Source organism: Eurosta solidaginis, chromosome 3 (assembly GCF_040869045.1).
Source record: "Eurosta solidaginis isolate ZX-2024a chromosome 3, ASM4086904v1, whole genome shotgun sequence".
Taxonomy (NCBI): domain Eukaryota; kingdom Metazoa; phylum Arthropoda; class Insecta; order Diptera; family Tephritidae; genus Eurosta; species Eurosta solidaginis.
In genome coordinates, this window is record NC_090321.1 from 137616926 (window position 1) to 137634695 (window position 17770).

At 41.6% G+C, this 17770-nt stretch overlaps 1 protein-coding gene and 1 long non-coding RNA gene across 3 annotated transcripts in view; one reads left to right on the forward strand and one right to left on the reverse strand.

The window, feature by feature from the left end:
- The window catches only part of fliI (FLII actin remodeling protein), a 426153-nt gene that overhangs the window by 26944 nt on the left and 381439 nt on the right, over positions 1-17770 (reverse strand). The window lies entirely within an intron of this gene.
- LOC137244301 (uncharacterized) overlaps positions 1-17770 on the forward strand; it is a 52484-nt gene that overhangs the window by 23073 nt on the left and 11641 nt on the right. The gene's annotated exons all lie outside the window — the stretch shown is intronic.

Consider the following 17770-nt stretch of genomic DNA (forward strand, 5'->3'; position numbering starts at 1 on the left):
GAAACCATGGCGAACTAAATTACCACCTCACACAAATATTGAGCGGGCATGGCGGCTTCAAGGAATATCTACATAAGCTTGGGATAGAGGAGGATCCTTCCTGTCCACACTGTCCCTCCGAATTGGAAAGCGCAGAACATGTATTGTTTCACTGCCCTCGTTTTCACGGCGAAAGATTACCCTGGTTTCGTCCCCTCCCCATTCGATGTGAAGCGCATTCGCTCCTATGACAAGTCGTCCTCTGCGCCATTCTTGATCCACCAGCCTTTTGAACTCCTCTGGTGGGGCGTCCACGTTATGGGCCATGTAGCAGGATGCCAAGAAAAGGGACGGTCCTTTCTTCTCCTCTATTGCAACTACCGCTAGGTCCTCGGTGCTCAAGTTAGATAGCATACACGAGTATAGGTGTTTCCTTACCATGACTGCAGCTCTAACCCTGCTCTCCGTATTTGCGTAATTAAAGCTGAATCCGCGAGCGCTGAATCAAGAAACGTTTCCTCCAGATGGGAGCCATGGCTTCTGTATCAGCATCAAACGAACCCTCCTCAACAGTCAGCGAGTCGAGTCGAGCGAGCTCCTATGCTGCTTTACTGTGTTGGAGGTTTATCTGTAAGACTCGCAGCGCCATTGAGCTGTTTTCCTTTCTCCAAATTGTCTGCTGCTACGCTCACGCAAAAGATTTTTTCCGCTGTTTCCAGAGTATGGAGGTAATTTTCTCTCACCCAGACTCGGGGCATCATTGAGCTGTTTATCCGCTTCCAACATCTCCGCCTCTACTACTTTACCCTTGTATTTTTCTGCTACTTCCAGGACCTCGAGGTCCTTTCGTGCCTCTCCTGCTTTTAGCATATTGTTTTTTCCTGAGGGTTATCAACATCAGCGTTCGATTCTTTCCAGTAGCGTCGAGTAAGCTGGAGTCTGATCGCTATCTCTCTTCTTGTATTACAGCTTTTGAGGTACATGGCTTTCCAGTATTTATATTTCCCTCTTCGACCCGCTTGGGAGATTTTGGAGGTTTGATTCCTCCCATTCCGGCTAGTTCTCTCTCCTGGTTCTGGGGCATTTGCCCTCCCCTTCTTCTTCTTAAAAGCAGGCTTGTCAGATTCAGCCGATCGCTGCCTCTTGCCTCTGGGGGCTTCTTCCTCTTCGTTGCGGTTATGAAATTGAGGGTTGCTCGTAGCAAAGTTTCCATCAGTGCCAAGCGATCGCTCTCATCGTTGGCTGGGCCAACCACTGGACCCAAGCGCTGCATGATTCTTAATGCTGCCCGATATTTTGAGGATTCTTTAAAGCTCGCTGTCTCGTTTTCACCGTTCTAGCGTTAGTTCTTTGTTCGGGCTAGTAGAGCGGCCCTTTACCGAGCGCACAGACTGCGCACTATCCGCATCCGAATCTTCCCTTATAGCGATTTCCTCCTCCCCGGCTTGCGACGCCACAGCCTTTTCCTTTTCATCTTCAGTTTGTTTTAAAGTGTTTGAGTTCATCTTGGTTGTACGACCACCTGCCCGACAAGGCGGGCTCAAAACCAACCGCCTCAACAGCGCCCCTTGCTGTGGTAAGGCCACAAATACAGCGAATCATCTAATAGGCACGGCCCTTGGGCACCGACATCCCGCCGCCCTCCTATGGAGCGAAACGGCGTAGATGCAGGCCCTAACCCAGCCCCATAGCCGGGCGCTATTGAGTTCGGCTAACCCATCAGGTTAACGACAAGGTGCCTGCTATAGTGAGGGCTGATACTTAAGGGCTTTATTTAAATTTAAAATCTTCTCATCGTACATCACATATTTGAGAATTGTTAATAACAGTAATGTTTTTTAAAATTATATGTTTAATATTATTATTACTTTTCGAGTTTCCTTGCCTTCAAAAAAACCAACAAAAAAGGCAGTCTTCTCTGAAAGGAAACTAATGTTTCCCTTAAAACTAAAACTATATTTTTTTATTTCGAAAAGTTGGTAACAATATGGTTTAAGTATTATTAGTTACTAAAAGTGCAGTTTTAAAAGTTTATCTATGTACATGATTTACACATTATATTTTTATGCCCGTTACATACGAAATTTTCATATTTCATACAAGTCATTTTAGACATCCGTCGAATTTTTGAAGGATGAAATGCGCAGTACCTACCTCCGTTGTTTTTACTAAGATCTTTCTTCATTACCACTATCGTCGCATTCACATTTGAGAAAATTTTCATTCCGCAAAGTTGACCAGGAACGGACCTTTTCGAAGCAAAATAGTGTATGGTGCGATTAACTTTAAATTTAGTATAGGCGGGCTAAGAGACTTAGCTTGGATATCATACGTGGTTTCAGGCTCTGGATCAGGGACTGTTATCAGTCTTAGACCGGCCATAGTGACGAACTGTCACATGTGATTAGTTATCACGTCCTGCACGAGGTGCCCCTGCTTCTACTGATAATGGCGGATCTAGAGAGAACAACTCGATAAAACCCGCACCCCTGAGTCATTCTGCCAAGCTCAGGGGAGGAAGGACTCTGTTAGTGTCAAGATCGGTACACAACGGTGGTCGGACTGAAACCCTATCGAAATGGCTGGCAGACTAATGCCTCACCTGCCCACGTCACGTTAAAACCATGGCGGGCCTCATGGTACGTTCCGGCTCCGTCGCCGTTAAGTTGGTAGTGTAGGTGCGGTTGAAATCTTCCCGATTTGCGTCCGGTCTGGCTCTGAACGCATTACCCATAAGGTAAAGCAGATCAGACGGATCAGCGCAGGGGTGTGGGTTTAAATCCCGTAGGTACAGGTAGTTCGGGTAGCGGAGGGGGGTCGAAACCGACACCCAATGCAGACCCACATTTGAGTTACTGCGAAAGGGAGAGGTCCGGCGAATGCGACGGACCAGCCTAGCACCAGTAAGGAGGCCCTGTAGCGAGTTTTCCCACCGGGTGACCGGGGGTCGAAGACTGCCAGGAAAGGTAGGCGATCGACGCCGCATAGGAAAACTCTGGGTGATTTGCGCCTGGCCGAGAAGATCCTGGAGCGCTACGGGGAAAGGGATGCAGCTCAGACTTCTGAGAAGCATGCTCGGACGCTAGAGTGGGCCAGGAGCGTCGTAGCTGGCGACGATCACACGCCGGTGTCGAACGATGCGGCTGAGCAGCAGGGTTTGGGGGCTAGAAAGTGGCAAAGGTCGGATGAGAGAAATGCCTCAACGACCAAAAGGGCCCGAGGTGGGGACACACTTGCGTTTAACGAAACCGTTACACGAGCGGGTTCCATCACCCTCGGTGTCTCTCCCGAGAGGAGTGGCTGTGCCGTCCGCGGCCAGGCTTCGAATACTCGGGATGGTATCATGGATTTAGACTGATTACTTGCGCTGACGAGCGGTCGGCCTGTATTTTTAAAAGAATAATTTCTTTGGTTTGGGAATTCTGGAAGGGAGCTAGGCTCGAGGAAGTGGAAAGGAAGGATCTTCCCCTTCGACCGAGAGCTCGAGTGTAGTTGCCGGACCTTCTCAGCCGGAGAAAATTCTGGAATTGGTGCGATAATGCAACCCGCACCTTCCGAAGCATAACTGGAGGGTCCTCCGAGTAGAGGAGGCCGTATAGGGGTACTTCGTTTCCTTTCGGAAAGTTGACGAGGGGCTGTTCTATAGTGATAAATCTTACTTATTGTCTGCACCTGGATAGTATTCCTGTACAGTTTCTTTCGGGGAAGTGACCCAGGGACCGATCTATTCGAATAAATTTTAGTCACTGTTCGATTTGCACAAATTGGGTATTGTAGGTAGCCCTTTGCCTAGATAAGTATTTACGATACATTTTTTCCGGGAAGTGGACCAGGGACCGGTCTATTCCAATAAATTCTATTCATGGTAAATATATATTAATTTTATTTCTCAAATCGTAACTGACCTTTATTGACTTTGTTGACAATATTTGGTTTGGCTATACATAAAGGGTTCATTTGGTTTTATTCGGAAACCAAAGAGGTTTGACTTTTGACATTCTGCATATAAGTTCTCAGGGAGTTCCCATCGAGAATTACGTTTTATTGTAAAACTTAATAATTTATTTGTTTGCTTTCCGCGAACACAACCATGCAGCCATTTTATCTAATTCACTGCTTTCTTGGTGCTACCAGATGTTTTAAACAGTACCAACGAATGAAAAAGGAAAACGGACCTTTTCCATTCACATTTATTTCACGAAAAACAGAAAATTTCCGTCTGCGGCGCGTTTTTTTAATAAATTGCGTATTTAAATAAATGACTTCGTTTAACTCGCGTGCTTTTTAAATAAATTCAAAATATCGGTAAATTATCATAAGCATTTTAATAAAAATGCGTGCAAATGAAGGTAATATCTACTATTTCGGTTTATGTTGAAATAAATGAATATTATTTGATACCGTTTTGATAGATTTTGATGGTCCCTCAACAAGCAGTGGTGCTGCAGCGCGAAATTGGTCTTCAATGACCACATCAGATTTTAAGATATTTAGGTACACAAAGAAAGTGCTCTTACGCCTGGGAACTGTGAACAAATGCATAGCCTTTGCCGAACAGTAAGGGCTTATTAAATCTTCTATGTTTTGTCAGACGCATCGAACGCCCGTGTCCTCTATTCAAGGAACTGATGAATTAGATCGTTCCAGTGCCGCAAAGGATCCTGTAGAAATAAATCCCAAATTTCAAGAGCTAAGGGGACTTGGTTCTAGGAGCTCAGAATTTCTTTACGTCGTGTCTTTTATTTAATATACGCTTTTACCCATCAGTGTCCACATTTTGATGTTCGCCTAGAGGATTTCGATGACAAAACATGTTTATCCCCACAACCATATCCGACTGGTATAATTATTGCCGTATCCTTTGGTGCTATACCAACTTGATCGTCAGGAATCTGTTCGCAAAATAGGTGGCCCAGGGAAAATCGTGCAAATTGACGAAAGCAAAATCGGAAAGTGAAATATTCATTATTTCCTTTCAGGCAGGAGGGTTGAGGGACAATGGATTCTGGGAACGATAAGAGGATAATAGCGAGGACATAAGATTAGAAATATGTCCCGACAACATCCGGTCTGAAAGACTTAATATTTTATTTTAATTAATTAATATTAATGCTATTAAAACTACTTTTTAAAGATGACAAAGAAGTATAACTTCGTACGGCACCCTTTGTTATTTAAATCAAATTTTCTCATGCAACTGAAACAACACTCCACAAACAGTGTGTGACAAGATATAGGTGCCGCCATCAGGGCCGTAGAGAGAAAATCGAGGCCCGGGGCTAAACAATTTACGGGTCCCCTATAAAAAATCCACTAATACATTTGATTAACTTGAATTAATGACGTCTCATTCATGCATCATTATTGATGGATTACATCAAAAAAAAAAATTTTGCCACATCAACTAAATGACAGAATATTTACTATTTATACTATATTGTAACGTAGAAATAAAATTCTCTTTTAACAGCCACATATTGTTTCAAATAATCTTTTCTAGTTATTTGGTAACATTTTAATACATTTCTGATAAATTTAATGATGAATATAAATTTTATTACTAAATATAGAAAGTTCGGATTTCAAAGGGAGGCTATACTTGCTTTTTTCGCTGCAAAATTTTTATAATAATGTCAAAATTTAACTGTCTTGCCAAAATGGATTCAACACAAGGCATGCGAAGTCCTGAAACTTGCTCTTGAGATGAACACGATCTATGAAAGTTTTTGATTCTTGCAAGGGCGCGCAAAGCACGTTCTGCACTAGCTACAGTGACAGGTATAGTGCAAAAGATACTTAAAACAACACAAATGTTGGGTAAAATCGTGTACAGATTTTGAACATATGTATATGGCATTTAGCAATTCCAATGGTGACAGACCTTATCAAAATTTGCTTCGGAAATGTGTTTCAAGTGAATTTTTGGGCATCCTCAGCTTTGAGAAACGCCCGACTTGTATTTTTCACAAATTTTGCTGCGCTCGCTCGAACCGTCGTTTTATCCATGTCTTCAAATTGGCACAAAAACGAAAACGTCTCATTCAAATTTCTCATAGCTGCAAATCGTTTAGTAATGCCAGTGATTACTGAATCAACGATCAGCAAGAATGTATTGTTTTTAAAACCAGACTCTGGATCATCCGTAATCATCTCATTTCCATTACCTTCAAAACGTCCTTTGGGTTTTCTCATCCGAATGTCCGGATACTTGGTGAGATGTTCAATTGAATAGCAACTGTTTTGCATTTGTTTAAAATTGTTTCCCATTGGTTCCTGATCAACTTCAATAATAAGGCATCTAGATGTCGGACCTCAACATCTATGGTGGCGTCTCTAGCTTGGAGTACGACGTTTCTTTCAATTGGGTTCCACAAGGCGAGTAATCAGCATTCGAGTTTTTGTCGAGAATTTGACGTTGTGCTCCGTTGTAAGCTCCTTTAATATTAGCGCCGTTATCGTACCCTTGTGCACAACAATCTTTTAATGGGATTTCATGTTTACCTAGAGTATGGCAAATTAATCCGCGATTTCCTTACCAGTTTTTTGGTTACAATCCACGAAAGCCAAAACCCGTTCTTTAATTGTAAAATTTGTTGCTTTCGAATTGAAATGGAGTTAGCGCAAAATTAACATAGTAAACGTGCTAGCACCAGGCATAGCATCAACGATAATAGCAAAATACTTGGCTTTCATGCCTTGATCTAATATAGTTTCCCTCACGTGCTTTGCACAAATTTCTATAAACTCGTTCTGAATGTCTGGGGAAAGATAGTGAACTTGTAAATGTTTGTGCTGCTGTTGTGAAATCCTAACGTTCTCCAAATGATCTCTAAGTATCGGATCATATTGGCTTTTGAGATCTTAGATGCCCAAAAAATGTCCATCGTTTCGTTCACCAAGATATATACTTTCACCTTTGAAAGCTAGGCCTCTATTACCCAAAAATAAAATAGTGTTCAAAATTCTATATAAAATTTCTTTCCATTTGAGTTTCAGTGATTTGCTGGTCATTGATAAGTGTATCAATTGAAGCCACCTTTGAATTAGATTTTGTAAAGATCGCCATTGAATATAACATTTAATGTGATCTCGAGTATTTTCGTGTGATGGCAGTTTATCGTATAGCTTCTTCCATACCTCGAATTTCGAATATCCGCAGAACAAATTTTAGGTCGATTTAAAGTATTGGTGCTTAATAGACGACTTGGTAGGCAATAAAAACCATTGCTACTGGCACTTCACACTAACCAGTCACGCTCCACTTTCTCTCCATTTGGCAAGATTCTGTTTAACAACGAGGTAGGAAATGCCTTGTCATGACAATCACGAGGAAAAATAAAAGGACACTTTTGATGACCTCGACAAATTATTTCGTTGACTTCTTCAGATCGCAAAAACTCATTATTCACGGTTCCGATATCGAAGTCGTTTAAATAATCTGGACTTTGATACAGAGTTGGTGGTATTGTTGGAAGACTTTTTGAAGATGAAACTTCATCAGTGTAACCACGAAAACTTTACGATTTCGGACTCATGTAAACATACATTTTTGTTTGATGTTTTTATTGTCTCCTCAGACTCAGGCAAAAAATCATTATCAATATTCGTTGCTTTTGAAATTCGGATTTAAATTTGCACATGGAAAACTAAAGACTCTCCTGAATTAAAAAAATGTCTTGGTACCTCTAAATCGCGGGCAGCCTGAGAAACACATTTTTGTTTGATGTTTTTGTTGTCTCCTCAGGCCCAGGCAAAAAAGCATTATCAATATTCGTTGCTTTTGAAATTCGGCTTAAAATTTGCACATGGAACAACTAAAGACTCTCCTGAATTAAAAAAATGTCTTTGTACCTCTAAATCGCGGGCCCCCTGAGAACACATTTTTGTTTGATGTTTTTATTGTCTCCTCAGGCTCAGGCAAAAAATCATTATCAATATTCGTTGCTTTTGAAATTCGGCTTAAAATTTGCACATGGAACAACTAAAGACTCTCCTGAATTAAATAAACGTCTTAGTACCTCTAAATCGCGCGCCCCCGAGAAACCCCGGGCCCGGAGGAATCCCCCCCCCCCTTCCCTCGACGGGCCTGGCCGCCATGCAATGAAGTAGTCCATCAAAGCGCCTTGTTCTATGTAAGTCCAGCATAAGAAGTTGACCACAGTGACAGGGTTGTTTTTTTAAGTGAAAGGTAATGAAGGGTGGCAGCGCGCAAGCGTTGCGAGCAGCAATATCCATTTGTATGATATTTTATAAATAATGAGGCATTCATATACATTTCACACCAACTAATATTAGTAATCACATAATCGTGTATTTATTCATGAAAAGCTACTTTTTCACTTGTTTCTTAAGAATTTTTTTTCTTTGAAAATGCAACCATGTGCACAGAAAATCGTGTGGTACGCTAAATATCATCTCTGAGAAACTCACCTCTATTGACATTCTCTCCTGAGTGAAGCTACTATTTCACTTTGGTATGCAAATGAAACCAAAAGCAGGGCTAAATTTAATGCCATATAGAAGTTTTATAAATAACTTTTTTATTTTACTTAAATTAGTGTTGTTGTTGTAGCAGTGCTTCGCTCCGTCCTCAATTAGTGTTGCAACTATAGAGCTTATCGTTCAACCAAATAAGAACATTGACACTAAGTTCAGTTGTAACCTTATTTTTTGATAAGGATATAACTCTAAGAAAATGCAATGAGCAAACTCACTACTTAATGAGCAGGTTCTGAGGCATTCATTTGCGGAGTTTGAAGACTTTGAATAAAAAATGCAGCAGGATTTGTATTAAAAACGGAAATTTGAAACATTTATAGCTCATGTTGATGATATGGTACGTCTTTTCATTTACTCTGGTGGTACTTTATGGGCACTCCAACCATGAAAACACTTTGTAAAACGTTTCGATTCTTTGTTTTTCAATGTGAGGAAAAGCTTTCGTGGTTTTTCAGGTTGTTTAATACGTAGATGTTGGATATAAACCTGAATTAAATATATTTGTTCATATAATGGTTTTAGATTTTTTACCAGTACTTACTTGCGCGGATTTGTATGCCAATTTAATTTCCACCTCACTACATCTAGAACCGAGCCACAAAAAAACTTGCTCACCATTGTCTAATATCATGATGTCATCATCTGCCAAATCATCCTGACAAAAATCGGTACATTTTTCAGCAACGGTGAAGTATCCCTTCTCGTTGGAACACCGGAAAAGCCGAGTATAATTCATAAAATCTGCACTTGTGTCGTAAGCCTTACGACCACCCAAAGCTACCCAAAAGAAATTTTCTGGTTCGTCGCCTTCATTTAGAATTTATATATTGAAATATACATATCGTTACCTTAATTCACAAAAGCCCTAAGTACAGATTTTTCGAAACTGTTTTTTCCGACGATTTTTGTGTGATTACATTAAAGTACACCCCAGAATAAATTTGAAAGTGTTAGAACCAACAAGGAGTTGCGCCACTTTAAAAAAGCAATTTCTGCATGTAGTGAATTGAAAAAAAATGTTTTTTGCTTTATTGGTTAGAGCCTTTGTGAAGTATGCTAACGATGTACAAAACAGTATATTAAGCCGTATCATGTAAAAGTTGAAAATGTGGTCATTATTTTCATACTTACCTTTACAAACAGTTCAAAAAATATAAAAAATAAATTTTCAGCCCTATAAAAGCACTGAGTTAGGGCTTTTCGCTATATTTTCTGTATCTTATTTTCATTTTTGGCAAGTACTAAAAAATCAGTTATTTCCTTTATTCTTAAATTTTTTTTGATATGTACGAATAAAAGGTGCCGGTTTTAAAAAAATGTCCATAAAAGCTTAACGTGGTCAGTTAGGTTAACGACTTCTTCGGACGAATTGCGCCCTGCGTTGGTTTAATACCTTAGCAACAATGTATCACTCATTGAATGCAATTGTCGAACAGATGAGTTATAAAGAAAAAACAAATTTCGCCGGTTTTTTGTTTTAATGATAGCTTGTGTGGAACTGACCGGTCAATAACACCTCAAAAAGTCTGAGTGTGTCCATAGTGTTACCAAAATTTTTTGAAGACCAAACGGAAGAACCGCAATCAGATTCCACGAGTGTTGTACCCTCCTTTGCCAACTCATCGGCCTTTTCGTTACTTTCTATCCCTTTATGGCCGGAAACCCAGTATAGATGTATGGTCCGGCCTGAGCGGGGTTTTTCCAATATTTCTTTGCATTCCAGAACACTTCTTTATGAAGTACCGTTTGCCCGATATTAGGTGGCGCTATCTTGCTACGGCCATAAGGCCTGCACTCAATCTGTCCCTAGGCCTGAAACCTTATTTTTGCCCATTAGGTCTGCAGGTGAGATGAGTTGAATGCATTGCAAATCATTGTTTTTTAGCGATACGCTCTCCTGATAATTCTTGTTCCAAAAAAAATCGTTAATCCGATATGGTACCTCAAGATTCCGAACGCTTCAAGAAAAATAAGAGGCTCGAAAACTTTAAATGTAGAAGGTATTAAAAGAAATAAGTAAGGTGGTTTCCTCTACAAATTAGGCGGTGTAAATTATATATATGTATGTACTAATGTATATTGTCCCAGCATATATATATACATTCGTTACTCACAGACGAAATTCGCATAGTTCTAGTCGATTTCAACGCACACAACGACTTCTGGCATTCCAATTTCCCAGCCTACGGTAGGGGGCCGGACCTTGTAGAACAAACAGATGACACGACGTTTAGCGCCGTGAATGAAGACGACACCACCTGAGTCGTAGTTGTCAGAGTTCGCTAGATACCTCCATGGGAAGAGAAGGGCTGAAAATGAGAGAAATGCCTCAACGACCAAAAGGGCCCGAGGTGGGGACGCACTTGCGTTTAACGAAACCGTTACACGAGCGGGCTCCATCACCCTCGGTGTCTCTCCCGAGAGGAGTGGCTGTGCCGTCCGCGGCCAGGCTTCGAATACTCGGGATGGTATCATGGATTTAGACTGATTACTTGCGCTGACGAGCGGTCGGCCTGTATTCTTAAAAGAATAATTTCTTTGGTTTGGGAATTCTGGAAGGGATCTAGGCTCGAGGAAGTGGAAAGTAGGGATCTTCCCCTTCGACCGAGGGCTCGAGTGTAGTTGCCGGACCTTCTCAGCCGGCGAAAAGTCTGGAATTGGTGCGATAATGCAACCCGCACCTTCCGACGCATAACTGGAGGGTCCTCAGAGTAGAGGAGGCCGTATAGGGGTACTTCGTTTCCTTTCGGAAAGTTGACGAGGGGCTGTTCTATATTGATAAATCGTACTTATTGTCTGAAGCTGGATAGTATTCCTGTACAGTTTCTTTCGGGGAAGTGACCCAGGGACCGATCTATTCGAATAAATTTTAGTCACTGTTCGATTTGCACAAATTGGGTATTGTAGGTAGCCCTTTGCCTAGATAAGTATTTACGATACATTTTTTCCGGGAAGTGGACCAGGGACCGGTCTATTCCAATAAATTCTATTCATGGTAAATATATATTTATTTTATTTCTCAAATCGTAACTGAACTTTATTGACTTTGTTGACAATATTTGTTTTGGCTATACATAAAGCGTTCATTTGGTTTTATTCGGAAACCAAAGAGGTTTGACTTTTGACATTCTGCATATAAGTTCTCAGGGAGTTCCCATCGAGAATTACGTTTTATTGTAAAACTTAATAATTTATTTGTTTACTTTCCGCGAACACAAGCATGCAGCCATTTTATCTAATTCATTGCTTTCTTGGTGCTACCAGATGTTTTAAACAGTACCAACGAATGAAAAAGGAAAACGGACCTTTTCCGTTCACATTTATTTCACGAAAAACAGAAAATTTCCGTCTGCGGCGCTTTTTTTTAATAAATTGCGTATTTAAATAAATGGCTTCGTTTAACTCGCGTGCTTTTTAAATAAATTCAAAATATCGGTAAATTATCATAAGCATTTTAATAAAAATGCGTGCAAATGAAGGTAATATCTACTATTTCGGTTTATGTTGAAATAAATGAATATTATTTGATACCGTTTTGATAGATTTTGATGGTCGCTCAACAAGCCGTGGTGCTGCAGCGCGAAATTGGTCTTCAATGACCACATCAGATTTTAAGATATTTAGGTACACAAAGAAAGTGCTCTTACGCCTGGGAACTGTGAACAAATGCATAGCGTTTGCCGAAGAGTAAGGGCTTATTAAATCTTCTATGTTTTGTCAGATGCATCGAAGCCCATGTCCTCTATTCAAGGAACTGATGAATTAGGATCGTTCCAGTGCCGCAAAGGATCCTGTAGAAATAAATCCCAAATTTCAAGAGCTAAGGTGACTTGGTTCTAGGAGCTCAGAATTTCTTTACCTCGTGTCTTTTATTTAATATACGCTTTTACCCATCAGTGTCCACATTTTGATGTTCGCCTAGAGGATTTCGATGACAAAACATGTTTATCCCCACAACCATATCCGATTGGTATAATTATTGCCGTATCCTTTGGTTCTATACCAACTTGATCGTCAGGAATCTGTTCGCAAAATAGGTGGCCCAGGGAAAATCGTGCAAATTGACGAAAGCAAAATCGGAAAGTGAAATATTCATTATTTCCTTTCAGGCAGGAGGGTTGAGGGACAATGGATTCTGGGAATGATAAGAGGATAATAGCGAGGACTTAAGATTAGAAATATGTCCCGACAACATCCGGTCTGAAAGTCTTAATATTTTATTTTAATTAATTAATATTAATGCTATTAAAACTACTTTTTAAAGATGACAAAGAAGTATAACTTCGTACGGCACCCTTTGTTATTTAAATCAAATTTTCTCATGCAACTGAAACAACACTCCACAAACAGTGTGTGACAAGATATAGGTGCCGCCATCAGGGCCGTAGAGAGAAAATCGAGGCCCGGGGCTAAACAATTTACGGGCCCCTATAAAAAATCCACTAATACATCTGATTAACTTGAATTAATGACGTCTCATTCATGTATCATTATTGATGGATTACATAAAAAACAAATTTTTTTTGCCACATCAACTAAATACAGAATATTTACTATTTATACTATATTGTAACGTAGAAACAAAAATCTCTTTTAACAGTCACATAGTGTTTCAAATAATCTTTTCTAGTTATTTGGTAACATTTTAATACATTTAATGATGAATATAAATTTTATTACTAAATATAGAAAGTTCGGATATCAAAGGGCGGCTATACTTGCTTTTTTCGCTGCAAAATTTTTATAATAATATCAAAATTTAACTGTCTTGCCAAAATGGATTCAACACAAGGCATGCGAAGTCCTGAAACTTGCTCTTGAGATGAACACGATCTATGAAAGTTTTTGATTCTTGCAAGGACGCTCAAAGCACGTTCTGCACTAGCTACAATGACAGTTTTAGTGCAAAAGATACTTAAAACAACACAAATGTTGGGTAAAATCGTATACAGATTTTGAACATATGTATATGGCATTTAGCAATTCCAATGGTGACAGACCTTATCAAAATTTGCTTCGTAAATGTGTTTCAAGTGAATTTTTGGGCATCCTGAGCTTTGAGAAACGCCCGACTTGTATTTTTCACCAATTTTGCTGCGCTCGCTCGAACCGTAGTTTTATCCATGTCTTCAAATTGGCACAAAAACGAAAACGTCTCATTCAAATTTCTCATAGCTGCAAATCGTTTAGTAATGACAGTGATTACCGAATCAACGATCACCAAGAATGTATTGTTTTTAAAACCAGACTCTGGATCATCCGTAATCATCTCATTTCCATTACCTTCAAAACGTCCTTTGGGTTTTCTCATCCGAATGTCCGGATACTTGGTGAGATGTTCAATTGAATAGCAACTGTTTTGCATTTGTTTAAAATTGTTTCCCATTGGTTCCTAATCAACTTCAAATCAGCTAATAAGGCATCTAGATGTCGGACCTCAACATCTATGGTGGCGTCTCTAGCTTGGAGTACGACGTTTCTTTCATTTGGGTTCCACAAGGCGAGTAATCAGCATTCGAATTTTTGTCGAGAATTTGACGTTGTGCTCCGTTGTAAGCTCCTTTAATATTAGCGCCGTTATCGTACCCTTGTGCACAACAATCTTTTAATGGGATTTCATGTTTACCTAGAGTATGGCAAATTAATCCGCGATTTCCTTACCAGTTTTTTGGTTACAATCCACGAAAGCCAAAACCCGTTCTTTAATTGTAAAATTTGTTGCTTTCGAATTGAAATGGAGTTAGCGCAAAATTAACATAGTAAACGTGCTAGCATCAGGCATAGCATCAACGATAATAGCAAAATACTTGGCTTTCATGCCTTGATCTAATATAGTTTCCCTCACGTGCTTTGCACAAATTTCTATAAACTCGTTCTGAATGTCTGGGGAAAGATAGTGAACTTGTAAATGTTTGTGCTGCTGTTGTGAAATCCTAACATTCTCCAAATGATCTCTAAGTATCGGATCATATTGGCTTTTGAGATCTTAGATGCCCAAAAAATGTCCATCGTTTCGTTCACCAAGATATATACTTTCACCTTTGAAAGCTAGGCCTCTATTACCCAAAAATAAAATAGTGTTCAAAATTCTATATAAAATTTCTTTCCATTTGAGTTTCAGTGATTTGCTGGTGTTGTTGTTGTTGTTGTAGCGATTAGATTACTCCCCGAAGGCTTTGGGGAGTGTTATCGATGTGATGGTCCTTTGTCGGATACAGATCCGATACGCTCCGGTAACACAGCACCATTAAGGTGCTGGCCCGACCATCTCGGGAACGATTAATATGGCCACATTGAACCTTCAGGCCATCCCTCCCTCCCCACCCCCAAGTTCCATGAGGAGCTTGGGGTTGCCAGAGCCTCGTTTGTTAGTGAAACGGGATTCGCCGCTTGAAGGTGAGGTTGACAATTGGGTTGGAGAAGCTATATGTTGCGCTACACAACCCCTTGAATCCCTGATGATGACAACCCCTTGAATGATTTGCTGGTCATTGATAAGTGTATCAATTTAAGCCTCCTTTGAATTAGATTTTGTAAAGATCGCCATTGAATATAACATTTAATGTGATCTCGAGTATTTTCGTGTGATGGCAGTTTATCGTATAGCTTCTTCCATACCTCGAATTTCGAATATCCGCAGAACAAATTTTAGGTCGATTTAAAATACTGGTGCTTAATAGACGACATGGTTGGCAATAAAAACCATTGCTACTGGCACTTCACACTAACCAGTCACGCTCCACTTTCTCTCCATTTGGCAAGATTCTGTTTAACAACGAGGTAGGAAATGCCTTGTCATGACAATCACGAGGAAAAATAAAAGGACACTTTTGATGACCTCGACAAATTATTTCGTTGACTTCTTCAGATAGCAAAAACTCATTATTCACGGTTCCGATATCGCAGTCGTTTAAATAATCTGGACTTTGATACAGAGTTGGTCGTATTGTTGGAAGACTTTTTGAAGATGAAACTTCATCAGTGTAACCACGAAAACTTTACGATTTCGGATTCATGTAAACATACATTTTTGTTTGATGTTTTTATTGTCTCCTCAGGCCCAGGCAAAAAATCATTATCAATATTCGTTGCTTTTGAAATTCGGCTTTAAATTTGCACATGGAAAACTAAAGACCCTCCTGAATTAAAAAAATGTCTTAGTACCTCTAAATCGCGGGCCCCCTGAGAAACACATTTTTGTTTGATGGTTTTATTGTCTCCTCAGACTCAGGCAAAAAATCATTATCAATATTCGTTGCTTTTGAAATTCGGCTTAAAATTTGCACATGGAACAACTAAAGACTCTCCTGAATTAAAAAAAATGTCTTGGTACCTCTAAATCGCGGGCAGCCTGAGAAACACATTTTTGTTTGATGTTTTTGTTGTCTCCTCAGGCCCAGGCAAAAAATCATTATCAATATTCGTTGCTTTTGAAATTTGGCTTAAAATTTGCACATGGAACAACTAAAGACTCTCCTGAATTAAAAAAATGTCTTTGTACCTCTAAATCGCGGGCCCCCTGAGAAACACATTCTTGTTTGGTGTTTTTATTGTCTCCTCAGGCTCAGGCAAAAAATCATTATCAATATTCGTTGCTTTTGAAATTCGGCTTAAAATTTGCACATGAAACAACTAAAGACTCTCCTGAATTAAATAAACGTCTTAGTACCTCTAAATCGCGGACCCCCGAGAAACCCCGGGCCCGGAGGAATCCCCCCCCCCCCTCGTCTGGCCTGGCCGCCATGCATTGAAGTAGTCCATCAAAGCGCCTTGTTCTATGTAAGTTGTAACGTAGCGTTACAATAACGTAAATCCTCCCTGTATTTCCTTATTCACTTAAACCTGAACCTCCCTGTACTTATTTTTCTATAGCATAGCTACCTGAACCTCCCTGTACTTATTTTTCTATAGCATAACCAACAACCACTTGTACTTATTCTTTTATAGCATAGTCAACAACCACTAAATAGCAAACCAATGAAAATCACAATAATGGTGTGTTGACTTCTCAACCAGTTTGCGGCACCACCCATATAAACATCGAATTTTCATTTTTGCAATTCAGTCCTCGCAGGAGAGCCAGCGGACATATTTTTCCCTCCTGCTAGCTAGCTGAGTGGAAGGGGCGCCGTCATGGCACGGGTCACCCTTCACTTAGGTAAGGACGACGGGGAGGATGCCTTGTGCAATTTGCCCCCCGCGCCCTCCTAGGTGTTGAGTGACCCGATGCCTTCATGGTCATTTAACCCCTCCCCCTCAGTTCTAGCGTAAGCTGGCTGAGTGGAAGGGGCGCTGTCATGGCGCGGGTCACCCTTCACTTAGGTAAGGACGACGGGGAGGATGCCTTGTGCTACTTTTCCCCCCGCGCCCTCCTAGGTGTTGTGCGGCCCGATGCCTTAATGACCATACAACCCCTCCCCCTCAGTCCTAGCTTCGGCTGGCTTAGTGGCAGGGGTGCCGTCATGGCGCGGGTCACCCTTCACTTGGGTAAGGACGACGGGGAGGATGCCTTGTGCTACTTTGCCCCCCGCGCCCTCCTAGGTGTTGAGCGGCCCGACGCCTTCATGACGTTCCACCCCTTCCCCTCAGCTCTGGTTTCGGCCGTGAGCCGATGCGTGCGAACAGGGGCTACCTCTGTGCCGTTAAGGTGCACTTCCCCTCCGCCCACGGGTCGACCCACGGTGTATCGGCTGGTACAACCCCGCCCCCCTTACGCACCTTCTAATAGTGTGCAAGTAGGGAGGCGGGGGTGTCCAGCGGTGAAACCAGCACTAACGAGTCCTCGCAGTCTGTTCCCCAGGTGACCGACCGGCCGACTATCGATTATGCAGACCAATCCGATCCCGCCGATACCGTCAACCGACCCCGCCCGGAACGAGCCACCGCTGTCCAGGTAAACCCCATCGCCAGCCTACTTCCCCTCTCTCCACGGCCCTGGTACGCGATCCGTAGCCCACCGCCGCTGCCGTCGCATCGTCGTCCATCTGGTGCCGCCGCTGCTTCCATCCCGCCGGTGCTACGCCGACCGTTGGCCGCCCGCCATACTACCGCCGTGCCCATCCCGCCTGGTTGGTGCCGCTGCTGCCACACTAACCGTTGGCCGTCTGCCATCCTACCGCCGTTAAGCCGCTGCATCCGTCCCGCCGCTGCTGCGACGACCGCTGGCCGTCTGCCACCCTACCGCCGTTAAGCCGAGGCGTCCGTCCCGCCGCGGCTACACTAGCCACTGGCCGCTTGCCATCCTACCGCCGTTAAGCCGCTGCTTCTATCCCGCCGCTGCTTCCGTACCGCC